Source organism: Dermacentor silvarum, chromosome 1 (genome assembly GCF_013339745.2).
Source record: "Dermacentor silvarum isolate Dsil-2018 chromosome 1, BIME_Dsil_1.4, whole genome shotgun sequence".
Taxonomy (NCBI): Eukaryota; Metazoa; Arthropoda; class Arachnida; order Ixodida; family Ixodidae; genus Dermacentor; species Dermacentor silvarum.
The window spans coordinates 52,110,695-52,125,878 of record NC_051154.1 but is presented as its reverse complement, the minus strand read 5'-3'; the positions used below and the strand labels follow the sequence as shown (position 1 = coordinate 52,125,878).

General features: G+C 48.1%; 1 protein-coding gene across 1 annotated transcript in view; it reads right to left on the bottom strand.

Annotated features, from left to right (window-relative positions):
- LOC119463044 (uncharacterized) overlaps positions 1–14,386 on the bottom strand; it is a 70,379-nt gene extending 55,993 nt beyond the window's left edge. The window contains exon 1 of the mRNA XM_037724106.2: positions 14,237–14,386. The gene's annotated coding sequence lies outside the window, so the exon portion shown is untranslated. The remainder of the gene's footprint in view (positions 1–14,236) is intronic.
- Positions 14,387–15,184: the final 798 nt, after the last annotated feature.

The following is a 15,184-nucleotide window of genomic DNA, read 5'->3' as shown; positions in this document are numbered from 1 at the left end:
TTGCTTATAGACTAAGCTAGCCGAAACAGGAAAGAGGAAAAATCGAGATGACAACGACGGCCATGTTAGTCCTTGTCCAACGGGATCGAGTTCACGTTAACCTTAGTTGCTTGCGATGGATAGAGCGTCACGCATCACATGCGAAAACATCTGTTGACGAGAATATTTACTCTAAATATAGCTGCAATAAAGCAGCATTGTCAGCAGGGGCTAATCCCGAACTATTCTGAAGCGAAAACATACTTGTACGGTTCGCGAACTATATAGCTCACATGACTACAGCGTCCACAACGCCACACATCTTTGGAGGGGCAGCATTTGAGCGACAAGTCGAGCACCGTGCCTTGGTTACATAATTTTGGCACGGCGCAATCCGCTACCGCCACTCGCTGCCTCAAAGGGCCAGGTGCTCATGTGCCGCGGCAGCTGGCCACGCACACCTGGTGCGCCACTATTCAGAGCGAGGATGGTAGATAGCACACCGTGCAGTGCGGAGTCTGGCCATTTAAATGAAGCCTAAGTGTACAGGGTTGTCCACTATTAGTAGGAACACGGCGCAACGTGGCCGTGCTCCGCGGAGCGCCAGCGCACCCGGCGCGGCCGCGCATCGAAGCTAAGCGACGCAGGCGCACACCGGCTTGGAGGAGGGGCTTCGTGTCATCTGGTAAAGGGCGCGAGTGAGCCGTGTTTGTACCGTCTGTTGCCTGCTAAAGCAGCAGCGCTCGTGCATTTTAGCAGGCCACACGATGCCCCACCTCCAATGCCCCACCCCACGGCCGCGCCGTGTTCGTACTAAGAGTGGATGACCTTGTACATTTGAACCGCCGTTCTTCATAAACGCGATGTCCAGTCGGCGACGAACTAAGCGCTGTGATGGGACCTTCGGTCACGCACTGCCCCGGCGGTGAAGCGCTACACTTTCTGGGTGGTGGTAATAAAGCCGCGGAGAACACATTCAGCCAAGCCAAGAGTTTTCCTAACGCACCATCACAGACTGTAGCTGTTACGTAAGGTTGCAAGCTCACTTTGCCGCATTTCGGTCGTCACCGCCTGTGCACACGCACAGATTCAAGCTATATAGTGCAAGGCCTCTCGAAACAAGGTGTATACCCAAGAAGTTCAGTTCTTTATTTTTTTTTTCTGAGATTTTACGTACCAAAACGATGATCTGATTATGAGGCACGCCGTAGTGGGACACTCCGGGTTAATTCTGACGACCAGGGGTTCCTTAACGTGCACCCAATGCGCAGCACACGGACATTTCACCCCCATCGAAATGTGGCCGCCGCGACCGGGATTCGATCACGCCATTTCGTGCTTAGCACCGCGATGCCATAGCCGCTAAGCCACCACCGGCGGGGTGAAGTTCAGTCCAGAATTTCTGGGAGATTTTCTGTCATTCATTGTCAATCAACGCGACATATTCGCGTTGATTTAATTTTCTTGAGCTGAGCTCTAGAGGTCACATTGTGTGCACAAACATGGGACCGGTTTCACAAAGCTTTTAGATTGTCAGATGTACCTGTCATAGTTGACTCTTTCGTTGTAACTTGGCTAGTTGTCAGTAATCTGGTACGCTTTATACGAACGGTTCGTGCATGTGGATAGCATTGCGCATTCGGGCTGAGCTGCGAACGCCACAAAACCTTGGCGCTAAAAACAAGCCAGATAATTTTTGTTTGTTTGTTTTTCTTTCTTTTTTTTTTTTGCGAAGCGCTTTGTCAAACTGCTCTCTAAGTACCGACTATATACTGCAGCAGTCGGGGTATTATTTAAATACGGAGCACTTTGCACAAATAATTGACGCATGGTTGGGATATTATTTGCCTCTTACATGAAGCGCATCTGCGCCTTGTGCGGTCAGCACCCGAAAGTTAAATATTATTTAAATATTAAGTAAAACATTAAATATATTGTGTTCAATCGATCGCATTCGGAGACTCAAAAGTGCGAGTATCCCCCTCATATATATGTCCTTCCATTGCTGCACCCATGGCACGCGTACGTACAAGACCGCAGGACTTTGTGTTGCGTGAAAAATGGCATCCTTCTTCGAAATGCAACATGCACCGGGTACCGGCATGCAGACAGATTCGGGCTACGACGGCGTACATTGAGAGGCGCAATGTCATTGGAAACCCGGGGTGAAGCGGGAAGCAGGAAATGTATATTTCAAAGTAATACAACCAGCGACGCCTTTTCAAAAGATCATTAGAAAGACCCACTCCGGCTCGGCTCGTGTCGTCGGGCCAGACAATCGGAGGGAGGAGAAATGAAAGCGAGGACCTGGCGAAATCGTACGACGCCATCGGTTACGAGGCGTGTTACCGTCGCGCGCGTAAGGTTTACAGCAGCGACGGCAGTGATTCACGTCATTGTCTCCGGCGAGCGCCACGGCTCATTAGCATTTTGTTGCACGGGCTTAACAACGGGCTTGTTATGCAGAGCGGGTACCTGCTCGGCCGACGCGCCTCGATGAGCGGGAAGCGCGACAACATGTTTTAGGGGAACGCGCGACAATCTGGCGAAACAATATACTCGCTCCGTATTTGTATATTGTTTGCCTTTTGAGTCGCTCCTTTCTCGTTCTCCTCCGCGGCGCGAGTCTCGCCGCGGTCTTCCGTCGGCACGGCCCCATCCGGAGTCGGAAAGAATAAGGAGCCCCCGCTCAACTGCGACAACCTTGACTGTTTTTTTCCTCGAGTATACAAACACCGCGCTATGGTGCGTTTGTGGCGGTGGGAGGCGTATAGGAGCAGTCGGGAGCATTCATGCGCCGTAGCCACCGGCATGCGCGCCCCGTGCGTGGCCGCCGCCGGCACGGGTGAGGTCTTCCCCATGACGGCGTGGCACGCGCCCTTGCCTCCGCGTCACGCCCGCAGCGTCATTAGGACCACCGCGCTGATTAGACTTTGTGGCACAAGGTCGCCCTCCTAGAATGCCGCCTGGCTACCTACAGCTGAACTGCTCACCGGCACAGAAGATGCGTCTTTTCTTTTTTTAATTGTTGTTGCGCATTTCCTTAAATTTTTTTATTATTTTTTTTTTTTAAGAAGTGAAGCACCAAAAAGAGAAGAGTCACGGTTGTTGCTTAAACTGCTCGCTCGTCAGAATGTTGCGGCGAGAGAACAACAGGCGAGCGCTCCTCAAAGGCAAGCACAAGTACTCCTCATAATAAAGTAAGCACGTGTGAAGCACCTCCGGAGAGCTAGCATATTAGTTTTACCTGTAAGGAAGGGAGAGAAAGTGCCGCCAAGCGTACAATGAGTGGAGGAGGCTTTCATGGTGAAGGCGCGCAGGAATTTCAGGGGGATTTTCTGTCTTTTTATTTTCTTTCTTTCGGTGGCCAGAATTTGCACTCTTGCTTATCACGTTTCGTGACGAGTGTGCATGTTATAATCGCCCAAATGAAACCATCTCTCGCTCCACCAGGAAACTCAGAAGAGTACATGTAGATTTGGAATTCCTGCGGCATTGTTGCGAAAGCGGCGCATCATTTAATGCGGCAGTTATTCTCCTACGTTACACCCGAGACAAAAGCGACGCCTAATTTGAGCAAATGATACATGCTATTATGCAAGCGGATAAGTATAATGCGTAGAGAGAGAGAGAAACGGTAAAGGAAAGACAGGGAGGTTAACCGGAGGTTATCTCCGGTTGGGTATACCCTGTACCGGGGGAGGGGTAAAGGGATGCGAAAGGAGAGAGAGAGAGAGAAAATAAGTAAAAAAAAAAAGAAAGATAAGAAAATCGCACGCACGCACGCACGCACGCAGCACGCACGCACGCACACACACACACACACACACACACAAACACACACACACACACACACAGACACACACACACACACACACACACAAAACAGAACTGTTTCTGTGGGCACTGTCACGCAATCTGCGAAGGCGTTCTCGTGTTGCATAGTGTAACGTTCCATCCTACGTAACATAGTGCAGAGTCACAATTTGTCACTGAGTCCGGTGTGTTTTAAGTAACGCACTGCTGCATTACTTAAAGGGCGGCTCGCGCCGTTGTTTGTGTAGACCAGTTTCCAAGGATGTTCTTTTCTGTTATTGGGCGTTTGTCCAGTTGATCTATCGTCGCTGAGAGTGCTGCTCTCTACGGGTTGAAACGAGGGCACTCACAAAGAAGGTGTGCGATTGTTTCGTTGCGCTCGCAGAATTCACAAAGTGGGCTACTGGCCATTGCGATAAGAAAGGAGTACGCATTTAAAAATGCTATCCGAGCCATAGACGGACTAGAAGTGTGCAGTCCCGTCGTGGAAGATTGAACAGAATACGTTCAATCTTCCACTAGTTACCCCCCCCCCCCCTTTTTTTTTTCCGTATCGGGTATCTGGATTTCTAGCCCTTTTTTTTTTTTTTTTTTGCCGATCCCAAAGTTCATCGTCATCATCGGCGAATTTTTCTGTCCACTGCAGGACGAAGGCCTCTCCCTGTGATCTTCAATTACCCCTGTCCTGCGCTAGCTGATGCCAATTTGCCCCTGAAAATTTCCGAAGTTCATCACCCCACCCAGTTTTCTTCCGTCCTCGACTGCGCTTCCCTTCCCTTGTAAACCATTCTGTCACTCTAATAGTCGACCGGTTATCTACCCTACGCATTACATTGCCTGCCCAGCTCACTCGTTTTTCTCTTAATGTCAACTAGAATATCGGCTATCCCCGTTTTCTTTCTGATCCACACCGCTTGCTTCCCGTCTCTCAACGTTACTCCTAAAAAATGTTTCGCTCCATCCCTCTTTGCGCGGTCCTTAACTTGCCCCCGAGCTTCTTTGTTAAACTCCAAGTTTCTGCCCCATATGTTAGCACCGGTAGAATACAATGATTGTACACTTTTTTAAAACGACAGTCGGAAGCTTCCAGTCAGCCTGCCATATGCACTCCAGCCCATTTTTATTCTTCTGTAAATTTCCTTCTCATGGTCAGGGTCACCTGTGAGTAATGGACCTAGATACCGAAGTTAGTGCATTATAAAATTATGGACCAATATATCCTACTGGGTATGTACCCACGGTAGCCGTGATATTCCAATGTCGGACTCCACTCACTTAGTCCAGTCCACAGACCCGACTACCGTTCACCCGGCGTAACCGCTCTGCCATCAAGTTCGTACGCCCGTCCTTCTTATCGAAACCCGGAGGAATGGCGCACCTCTGATGACAGGCCTATATCTGCTTCTGCTGTGGACGCGTCGGACATATTTCTCGCCACTGTCGCAGTTCTTGGAACGCGCCAACATCTCTGCCCGCACGACCAAACCGTTCCCCTTCGCCACACCCACGTCTTTCCCTTTCGCCTCTGCCTCGTCGCTCTCAGTCGCCTTCTTACCCCGCACCTCCACCAAAATGTTACGGGGAAAGAGAGGTTTAAATTATACTTACAGAATATTTACAACTGGCATACAAGGCATACAACATGCAAAACCGGTCCGCGCGACATCAGAGAGCGTCGTCGCCTTCTGTGTTGTCCTCAGCGTTGTCTTGAGCATTCCTTGGAAACAGTATATACTCAAACGAATAAATAAATAAAATTTTCCGACGACCGGATTCCAACAGAGAACTTCTCGCACACAAGCCCGATACTGTAACCATTGCGCCACCGACGCTGTCGCCCCATTGAGGCGTGCCTCAAAAACAGATCGTAGTTTTCGCTTGTAAGAACCCAGAAATTGTTTTAAATTATTAACACGTCATCATACGTCAAAATGTTGGTCGATCCCGCAGATTGTGCAGTTTGAAGCAGTTGAAACAATTTGAAGCAGTCTGCTCAGGCGAGCGTGAGTCCCCTCACGCAGTCCCCTCACCCGAGCGCTGAGGCGTTAGAGGGCCGTGTGCAGTGACTCCGCCCCATTCTCACCGCTAAGTCGCTCTGCAAGACATTGTCTTTGATGGACTTCAACTGGAGGCTAAATCGCCTTCCAACTTTTTACTATTTCGCTATCCCGTGAAACCCTACTTCCATGACGACGACTTTAAAAGATGCACGATAACTCGATCGGGAAATGTCGGCCATGTGCTGCCGCTCACTTCGCACGTAGCGGAGGGCCTCAGCGCTCCAAGTGGGATAAAGGCGTACAAGGAGCGTCGTCCGCGAGGGGAGCGCAACGCAGCGTTCTCCCGGGGTGCCACTTGCTCGCCAAAAGAACAGAAGCAGAAAGTAGAGAGGGGGGACAGCCGTGGGCGCGCGGTGGATGCGCACATCCGTGGCACAGCAATCGAGCCAGGTAGCGAGCACTTCCCCCCCTACCTAGCGTCGGCGGCCCGGCCGCCCGTCGGGTGAACGGCCACGTCGCGAAACCGTGACGAGAAAACGAAAGCGCGCGCGCCGGCGGCGGCGGTGCCAGTCGGTCATTCGTTTCGCCTGCGCACCGACTCTTTGTCACCACTAATGCAACAGCGCTCGAAGCGAAGAGGCCGGGTACTCACGGCCAACATACCTCGCTTGTGTCCGCACGGGCAGCGCTTTGCAGTTGCGAAGAAAGCAATTCGCCATTCTGGCCACGGACCTTGCGCTCTCAGGTCCCATCCCTCCCACTATGCACGGAAGTGCAAGAGCGGAAAACGAAAAAAAAAAAAAAAAGAAAAGAAAAAAAAGTGAAGTGCATATAACGTCGCTGATGGTATTTCTTGAGAATCCTACCAATCAACTTGGCATCAGTTCTATAGTTTTCGCAGAGTGCCTGTCCAAGTTTGGAGCTTATGGCCAATTATTGCTGAGAGCTAAAGGATGCTGCCGTTTTCCCCTCGCCACTGGGCTCGAACCTATAGGTGTGACATCCAGTGGTACCAACAGTAGCGCTATACCCTTGAAAACATGTGCTGTTTAGTTTCTTCTTGTTCTTCTTTTTCTTCAGCTGCTGCTGCTTCTCCTTCTTCATAGTTTGCACGTAGAGACGACGGGGTAGTTTTATGGGAACGCGCATATGAAGCTATACATTTACCTCCTGTCATTTCACGTTAACATTTAAATTATATTTTGATAGAGAAATGAAAGTGCCCTCTTATATCGGGTAATGTTATCCTGTTCTCAATTGCGCAGCTTGCCCCATGCGGCGTCTCAGTAAGCATGAGGCCGTAAACCGAAGTTATCTGGGGTCGTAACTTTTTGTTCGTAAGTGCTCTTTGACGTTGGCTGGCCGTCTTTGCTAATGATATGTCCAGCATCAGCATTGGCTGGAAATCGCACTTACGGAAAAGTCTAGCGTAAGAGTTATTTGTGAATACCGGCCCTGGTTCATGGAGCCTTTCTCGCATAAGGAAAAATTTCTGATGCGATATCAGTCATGTGTTAGTGGGCGTTCTTTGCTTAACACAGCGCTGAACTACACTTGTGGTACGACCAGTGGACAGAAAACAATGTATAACCGAACAGTGTTGCACAAAAGTTGAGACGAACTGATAGCAACGAAGTAGAATCGATGAGCAGGGAACGGAAATGGGAGACGTGTATTTCACATGAGACATCATGAGAAAAAAAAAAAATGAGCACCAAAAGCACTGGATTGACAAGTGCGGATATCACACATTCTGCGTCTGCTTTTTATGTTCACTGCTTCCTCCTCAGCTACGCCGGCCACTGCGCCCTATTTTGGATAGCAGGCCAGAAAAAAAAAAGAAAGAAAAAAAAAGAAATAAGAAAAAGGAAAGATCAGAGCGGCACGCTGAATAGAGCAACGCCCCATATGAAGAAAGAATAGAAAATGTAAGGAGGGCGCAAAAACGTTATTTCACATAATAGCCGATGTCTGTTATAAATTTTGGCATTGTGTTCCTGCATGCAGTTTATTTACAAATGTGGCACGTTTGACGCCTTTAATTTACTGCAGGCAGCATTTCTTTTCACGCAACGATTTTCCTTCGGCTCCTTTATGGCGTGTACTGAAACACAGCTATCTTTTTTTTAAATTGTAATGTTGCATAAATATATGCAATTAATATGAACGTTCGGCCCTATTGCTATCCCATGGTTATCAGCGGCATAACAAAGGCGACAATGAACTTAGACACACAATACCAAAAATTGCTTGCATTTCTTGTCGATGCGTGTTATCGCGCTCTTTAAGAAAGAACTGTTTGGTTCTACTCCAAACCGCATAACACGACACACCGCGATATCTGCATGTTAAAGGTCTCAGCAGCGATTTGCCTCCGTTAAATATAGTTAGCATTCAGCACAGGAATTGCTTTCAAAAGCAAGCCCAATTTCTCATAGATTTATTTCTTTTTTCTCTGCTTGCATCACTCCAACGAGAATTTTGAAGCACATAGAAAGGCGCATTTTTTTTTTATGTTCAAGTGTCTAATTATGCCCTTAGGAACATGAAAAAAAAAAAAAGGACAACACCGCGTGACTACACCTCTTGCAACCAGAAACATGCAACCAAAAAACATCCAACCATTCAAAATTTCAATACGCTGCATTATTCTGGGACCCGAGTTATGAAAACTTAACACATTCATTAGAAGTAACTCAAAATAACCCTACTCGCTACATGCTACCGAAGTATGGCAGAAACTACCGTAAGAGCACCGCGATATCTATCCTCAGCATACCGTCAATACCGCATCGACGTAAAATGGCCCATTCGGGTCCTTTTTTATCACATTGTTCATCATCATTCTCTGCACGAAGAACTCATGTTCCCTCCTTATTACATGTCATCTCGGCTAGATCATCGTCCCGATATTGGAATTGCGTCATACAGGATGAACACCTTCGTTCAATTATTTATTCCACGAACATTTTAAGGGTGAAATCGTCTTCCTCCACGCATTGCTACCATTGTTTATCACGAGTATTTCTTAATTAGCTAACAATGTAATACGGGAGCCATTTTGCTGTATACGTGTTTTGTTACTCTGTCTTTATATGTTTCGTATTGTACTGGCTGTAACCACTCACATCTGTACCGCCTGCAATGTCATTGTTATGCTAAATAAGTAAATAATTTGCCCTTTCACGGCCAGAAAAACAGCACAAGACACCATGAGGCTGATGAACAACGAACGCGCGTACACAATATACTGCTCAGCATTAGATTAAATCTCTCCGCAGTAAATATCCTACATACGGGACTAACAAAGACGCCGACAAACGTACGTGTAACATTGGTGATCGTCGAAGAAACCATGCACTACAACCATATATTACAATAAAAAAATATATCACCAGTAAACAGTGGCCTGAGGGAGCCTTCCGCTCTCCCTGGCCAGTTTCTCAGGACCAATAAAAGTTCTTGTCACTGTCACTGTCACCAGTAAACATTATAACAAGTAAAAAGAAAAAGAACATAATGCAAGACATGATGCCATGACTCCGGCGGGAAGTTCCTTTCATTTATTTCGAACATTTCTTTAGGTTTATAATTCCTTTCGCGCTATTTGATGCACTTATTATTATCCAGTAATTTCATTACTAGGCAATTAACGTTTGGCAGTTGAAGGCGCGGAATGAGCTTATTTCTTCAACGACAACGGGAACAGTGTTTGCAGCTATCCTACAGAAAACCTTCAAACATATACAATGCTGTTTTTTGCACGCGCTCATCTTTCCTTAAATATATGACTCCTTAAACTCGTGTCAAGCCTACATGTCCTAAAGAAGGGCTCCGGAAGACGATGGCTGGCGCAGTGGTGTCGGGCAGTGTTCTCCATCATTCTAAACGAATAATCTATTTTGTGCTCTCTGTGTTGCAGGTTCTTCACATCTAGCTAGTCATTTCCATAGTTCCTTTAACCTGAGATTAACCACGAAAAGTAGAAAAAAAAATATTGTCATTTACACAGAGCGCAATTGCACAAGTTAGTGGGATATTAACTACGACATTCATGTAAAGGCGAAACAGCGGTGACCCAAAAATTGGATCATTAATGAACCCTATTTGAACACTGCAAAACACCGATGCATATTCAATTGTAACCTAAATAAATGTCATTTATAGTAGGACACAACAACCCCCACGACTTAAGTAACTAATGAGAACCTGAACCAAATGCTCTTTTACTTTATTATTATAATTATTATTATTATTATTATTATCATAGTCAACCTTTCAATGGTATGTTTTTGTTTTCTTGGATAAAGGAAGAAGAAAAAACATGGTGAAAACTGATGACATGAGGGGAGAGGCGAGGTGACATGATTACGTAACATTAAAGATGATTACGTAACATTAAAGAGGCAAATTATAACAACTAAAACATCGGTGTCGACGTCTCACTCACGTGACGTCTCACATATGCATCCGGCTTGTATAACTGATTACTATCACAATTCTCCTTCTGCGTTGCCCCTTCCGCTTTTTCCTCTCCGCCTCCAGTCGAGATAAGCAGCTTGTCGCAGTCCGGTTTCGATCCCTGGCCGTGATCATAACGACGGCCTTTCGCCCTCGAAGAAGTTCGATGCCTAGCACAATGATAGTAAGATCAAATTGCACGAGAAGAATGCCATTCGTCCACACCTTGGTAATTAACACCTCCGACCAATTCATCGCGATTCATGACGCAATTCCGGCACTGTCTGTTCCGCATCATGCGGAGCGTATCCTGCATGACGTAAATGACACGTACGCACACGCACGCGCGCGAACTAAAGTTTTGCTAAGATCAAATTCCGCCTTTCAGAATCAACAGCCATGCAACTATTTTTTTCTCCCGAAAGCAAGAACATAGAGCCTTTTATTACAGCTTCAGAATACTGTCTATGCAATCACCCATCATCAATCACAGCGCATACCATCAACGCCTGATCATTAATCTACTACATAATTTCTATAACGTTATTTCTAGCCTCGAAAATGTCTTACCCGGTGCAAACGACCGCAGCGCAAGATGTGAAAAATTTGGGCGCCTCACAGAAATCATGTGAGGCGAAACAGGCGAAACAGCGGTGACCCAAAATCCTGCGAGGCGCACGAAGTTATTCCCCGCACTGGCGATGGTTGGGAAAGCATCAAAAACTGCCATTTTCACTCTTCTTTTCTGTCGTGCATTCAATGCTATCTACGTGCGACCGCCAGCTTGTGACATCACACTCATCATCTGCACTATGAATCTAAGCACCAAAACGCCGAACCACTCAGCACCTCGCAAGGGAAAACGCTTTTCTTGTTCTGTGCGCCAACGCCCCTCACGTGTTCAACACTGACCTGTGTCCGTAATCACAAACTAAGCAAGAAAAAGAAAAAAAAAAAAGAATTCGCGAAAGACGAAATGTTGCCGCCTGTACATCTTGAAGCGTTTTCATGAGCTCAACGTGAGCTGTTTGAATGCCTTCCATTGAGGAGGTCTAGAACTACAGACTGTCATCAGGCGGAACCATTAGAGCCTCTCCGTGAACAGTCCAGCTCTGCCCGTGCCGCCGTTGTCGGTGTAAGTTCTCCGGCATCATCACGGGTTTTGAAGAGCGCGTGCGAAAAACGGTCTCCGACAGAACGGCTCCATGCAGGTCGTCTAGAGGCGGCCCGGCAGGAAAGCCGGAAAAGCGCTTGGCGACAAGCAATCGGCCGCCGCAGGGCTGACCGACATTTTTGGAGAAGGGGGCACAACGCCGGCGAGAGAGCCGCGTCCTCTCCGTCCGTGTTCACGGCATTACCATGCCGTAAATATCTGCCCAAGCAGCGGCGGGACACTCCTCTGGTGCAGTCGTATAACGGGGAGAAAGCTCGCAGACACTTGCGTTTCGCCTTGTCACTCGCCCTTTTCTCTCTTTCCCTCGCTCTCTCTCTCTCTTTTACGATTGTCGTTATTATTGTTATTACTTCTGGGCCGTACTTCGCGTTCCATTTTGTATTCTCAAGCGAACCCGGAACTCACGTAACTCGTTCACTCGTGACTATGTAAAGCTTTCATGCGCTGGCACGTATCCAATCGGTCAGGCAACGCAAAATGAAAAAAAAAAAAAGGGAATAGTGAAAGAAAAATACGAGAGAAAAAGAAAGAGAGACTCGAAACGAATGACAGAAAGGCGGCAAGCAGATACGCGCTCCCGTCAGTGAGTGTCGTAAGACGTGCAATCGTTACGCTGGACCGGTCCGAAGCCGCTTCTGGACATCTTTTCTTGGAAGGCGCCCGGTGGGCCGCGCGTCTCTTGAGCGATGCACTGGGAGAGGGGAGTGACGAGTGTGCGCGTGCTTGTCGATTCAAAGGCTCTTCTCAGGGGGAGGTCCGCGATCGTTATTAAGCGTGACATGGCAGGGCGTCAGAAAGCGCCGCATTGACAATAACGCTCGTACTCACCACACACCACTCGTATATATATATATATATATATATATATATATATATATATCATAAGAAGCAAACAAACAATGACACCAAGGACAACATAGGGGAAATTACTTGTACTTGCTAATTGAATTAAAGAAATGATAAATTAATGGAACTGAAAATGGATGAAAAAACAATTGTCCGCTGGTGGGGAACGATGCCACATCTTCGCATTACGCGTGCGATGCTCCTACCATTAAGCTACCGCGGAGCCGTTTTCCTATCCACTTTCTGGGGTATTTATGTTTTACAACTAGAACTAACCCTGGGAGTGTTAGCCAGCGCCACCACTCACAAACCTAGGCGGCGGATGTAGAACATCCTTTCTGCCGCATGCGTCACGAGCACGTGATCTCTTTGGGTGATGGCAACTGGTCAATAAACCCACATATTGTTGGCTTCTTCATCATCATCATCATCAGCCTATATTTATGTCCACTGCAGGACGAAGGCCTCTCCCTGCGATCTCCAATTACCCCTGTCTTGCGCTAGCGTATTCCAACTTCTTATGTTATGATTAATAAAAATCGGGCCCCTCGGTTCCCTTTCTGCTCGTTCATATATATATATATATATATATATATATATATATATATATATATATTACTCAGCAATTTGAAATATTCCATGCAAAGAGTTTCTGTTTATTGCCTAAAAAACATAATGATGATGAAAGAACAGGAGCCAACTGCCCGAAAGTTAAGCAAATGTGCCCATTATTTATCAATGCTTCGACACTTTTTGATAGGACTTCAGCGTTTGTCATTATGGAAAAGCTCTAACCAGACACAAATAATAACATTAGCTGTATATGACAAAAAGCGACCGTGAACTCAGTACTCTGGGTATAATATTCTTGCATTCCACAAAGCTTAGGTAGGACTTTCCAGCAACCACAAAAATGCGCGACTATCGACCTGCGACATGAGTTTCAGAAGGCATGCAATGGAGGTACGATCAAAACCGAGACATACCAGAACTAATTGTTTCTGACTTCACAGATAAAGTTTTAAGAAAACGCTTTACCGCGCATGCCGCTCTCGTACATAGCGCAGATGCGTACGCTGTCTCATTTGCGCTGTGAACGAAAAAGTGGCTTTTAAATGGCTGAGCAATTTGCTTGGCACAAAGCAATTCTGTCCAATGCACGTCGGACTTGTGTCGGTCATCACAGTGGTTATCGCTTTTTTTACACACACTCACAGACTACTGCGAAACAAAACCTAGTTTCACCACCGAAGAGAAAAACTTGCAGAACGCCGACTGTGGCAAGTGCGCGAACGCGAGATCCACGCCCTCGCTTCGTCGAACACAAACGAGGCTATTGTACCGGTGATATCGCTACCAGTAACGTTCACGTTTACCGAGCAATCCGGCACTACGATGCCGGCCCCGTCGACGCGGAGCACTTTCTCGGCGGGCTCCGCTTTCTCCGGAAGTGAAGCCGATATCTTACTAGGCATGTCCTCATTCGAAGTCACTCGCAAAGCGCCGTACACCATAGGGCGATGCCTCGCGCTTGTTCCTGAAGGGCCACGGTGTTACACTTGTACGGGTAAAAACTCTGCGTTGCAATGTTTAACATCGAATCTGGCGGGATATAATGAGAATGACCTGGGCACATGGGCGTACCTGTTATCCATGTGATCCAGGATCGTTCTGCCGGGGAGTACTGCATCGGACGGGATACTTGTGAGCACGAGGAAATACATTTAGGGGGCGGCTCTATTTTATATCCGTTAAACCGCTCCAAGGCTCAGGACGCGCGTTTAGTGGTCAAACAAAATTGGTGAACTACAGAAAAAAAAAACAAAGACATATAAACGGAAACGGGGTAAAAGCAAAGCGGAGGCCAGAGGGAGGCCTCGGAGGCAGTCATCGTCGACTAGACCGAGCAGTGCAGCGCCGCGAAAGAGTTGAGGCCATCGGCGCGGCCTCACCTTCTCACCTGTGCTCAGCGCAGGCCGCGTGGTTGACGCATGTCGTCCCGTGGGCCGGCAGACCCGACGGCGCGCGAACGCTGATCTCTGACGTCGCGACTATCCTTGAGAGGCGAGCCCAGCGCGCGCGCGCTACCGTCGGCGTACGCGACGTTGGCCGCCAGCGCAGCGCGAATGGGCCGCCTGCCGAAAGCGACCCGGCGCGAAGGAGGAAGGCCCCTTTCCGGCTACGTCACGGGACCCCCTTCCCCTGCTGCTGCTGCTGGCGGGCCGGCTCCTTAAAGAGGCCACTTTTTCCCGGCTGCCCAAGAAAGCCAGCCTGCAGGAACGCCGCCGGAATCTGCGGCCCGCCGGCGCAGTACATTTCAGGCGGCCGCCGCGCTTTCTCCCCCCTCCTGACGCGGCTCAGCAGGAAAGCGGGCCTTTGTCATCGTCGTGCAGGTCTTTCGGAGAGGGCAATACTCCCTTGTCTCCCCACCGACCACGGCTGGACCCCAGAAAGCAGCTCTCGGGGACAAACGTCCGCAGCAACAAAAACGAAGACAAGCATTAGCCGGACGCCCCATCACTCCTGCTTGAGCTCGCGCAAAGTGGTCGCTTCCTAGAATGCGCACACAAGCGCCTGTCTCGCGTTTCAAGAACGGTGACAAGTTGACCCGTGCTCCCCGATAGTGAGACGGGACGAGGCTCTTCACTCTTACATTCCTGAGGTCTCAGTCTTGCTACGTTCCCGCGTGTTTCGGTCTCCTCTCCTTGCTTTCGTTCGCTTTCTCAGACCAGGAGCCGGTCGCACAAGCTGTCCGTGCATGCGTATTCAGAACAAAAACCGAATGGCTTCATACTTATAGTTTTGCAAGTATCCACAGCGTCAACCTGAATGCGTCTTTATTCAAAATCTCATCGCGCAACATGAGCAAAACACCTTGTCGTTTGTTTCAGTTGGTAATGAAATGTCG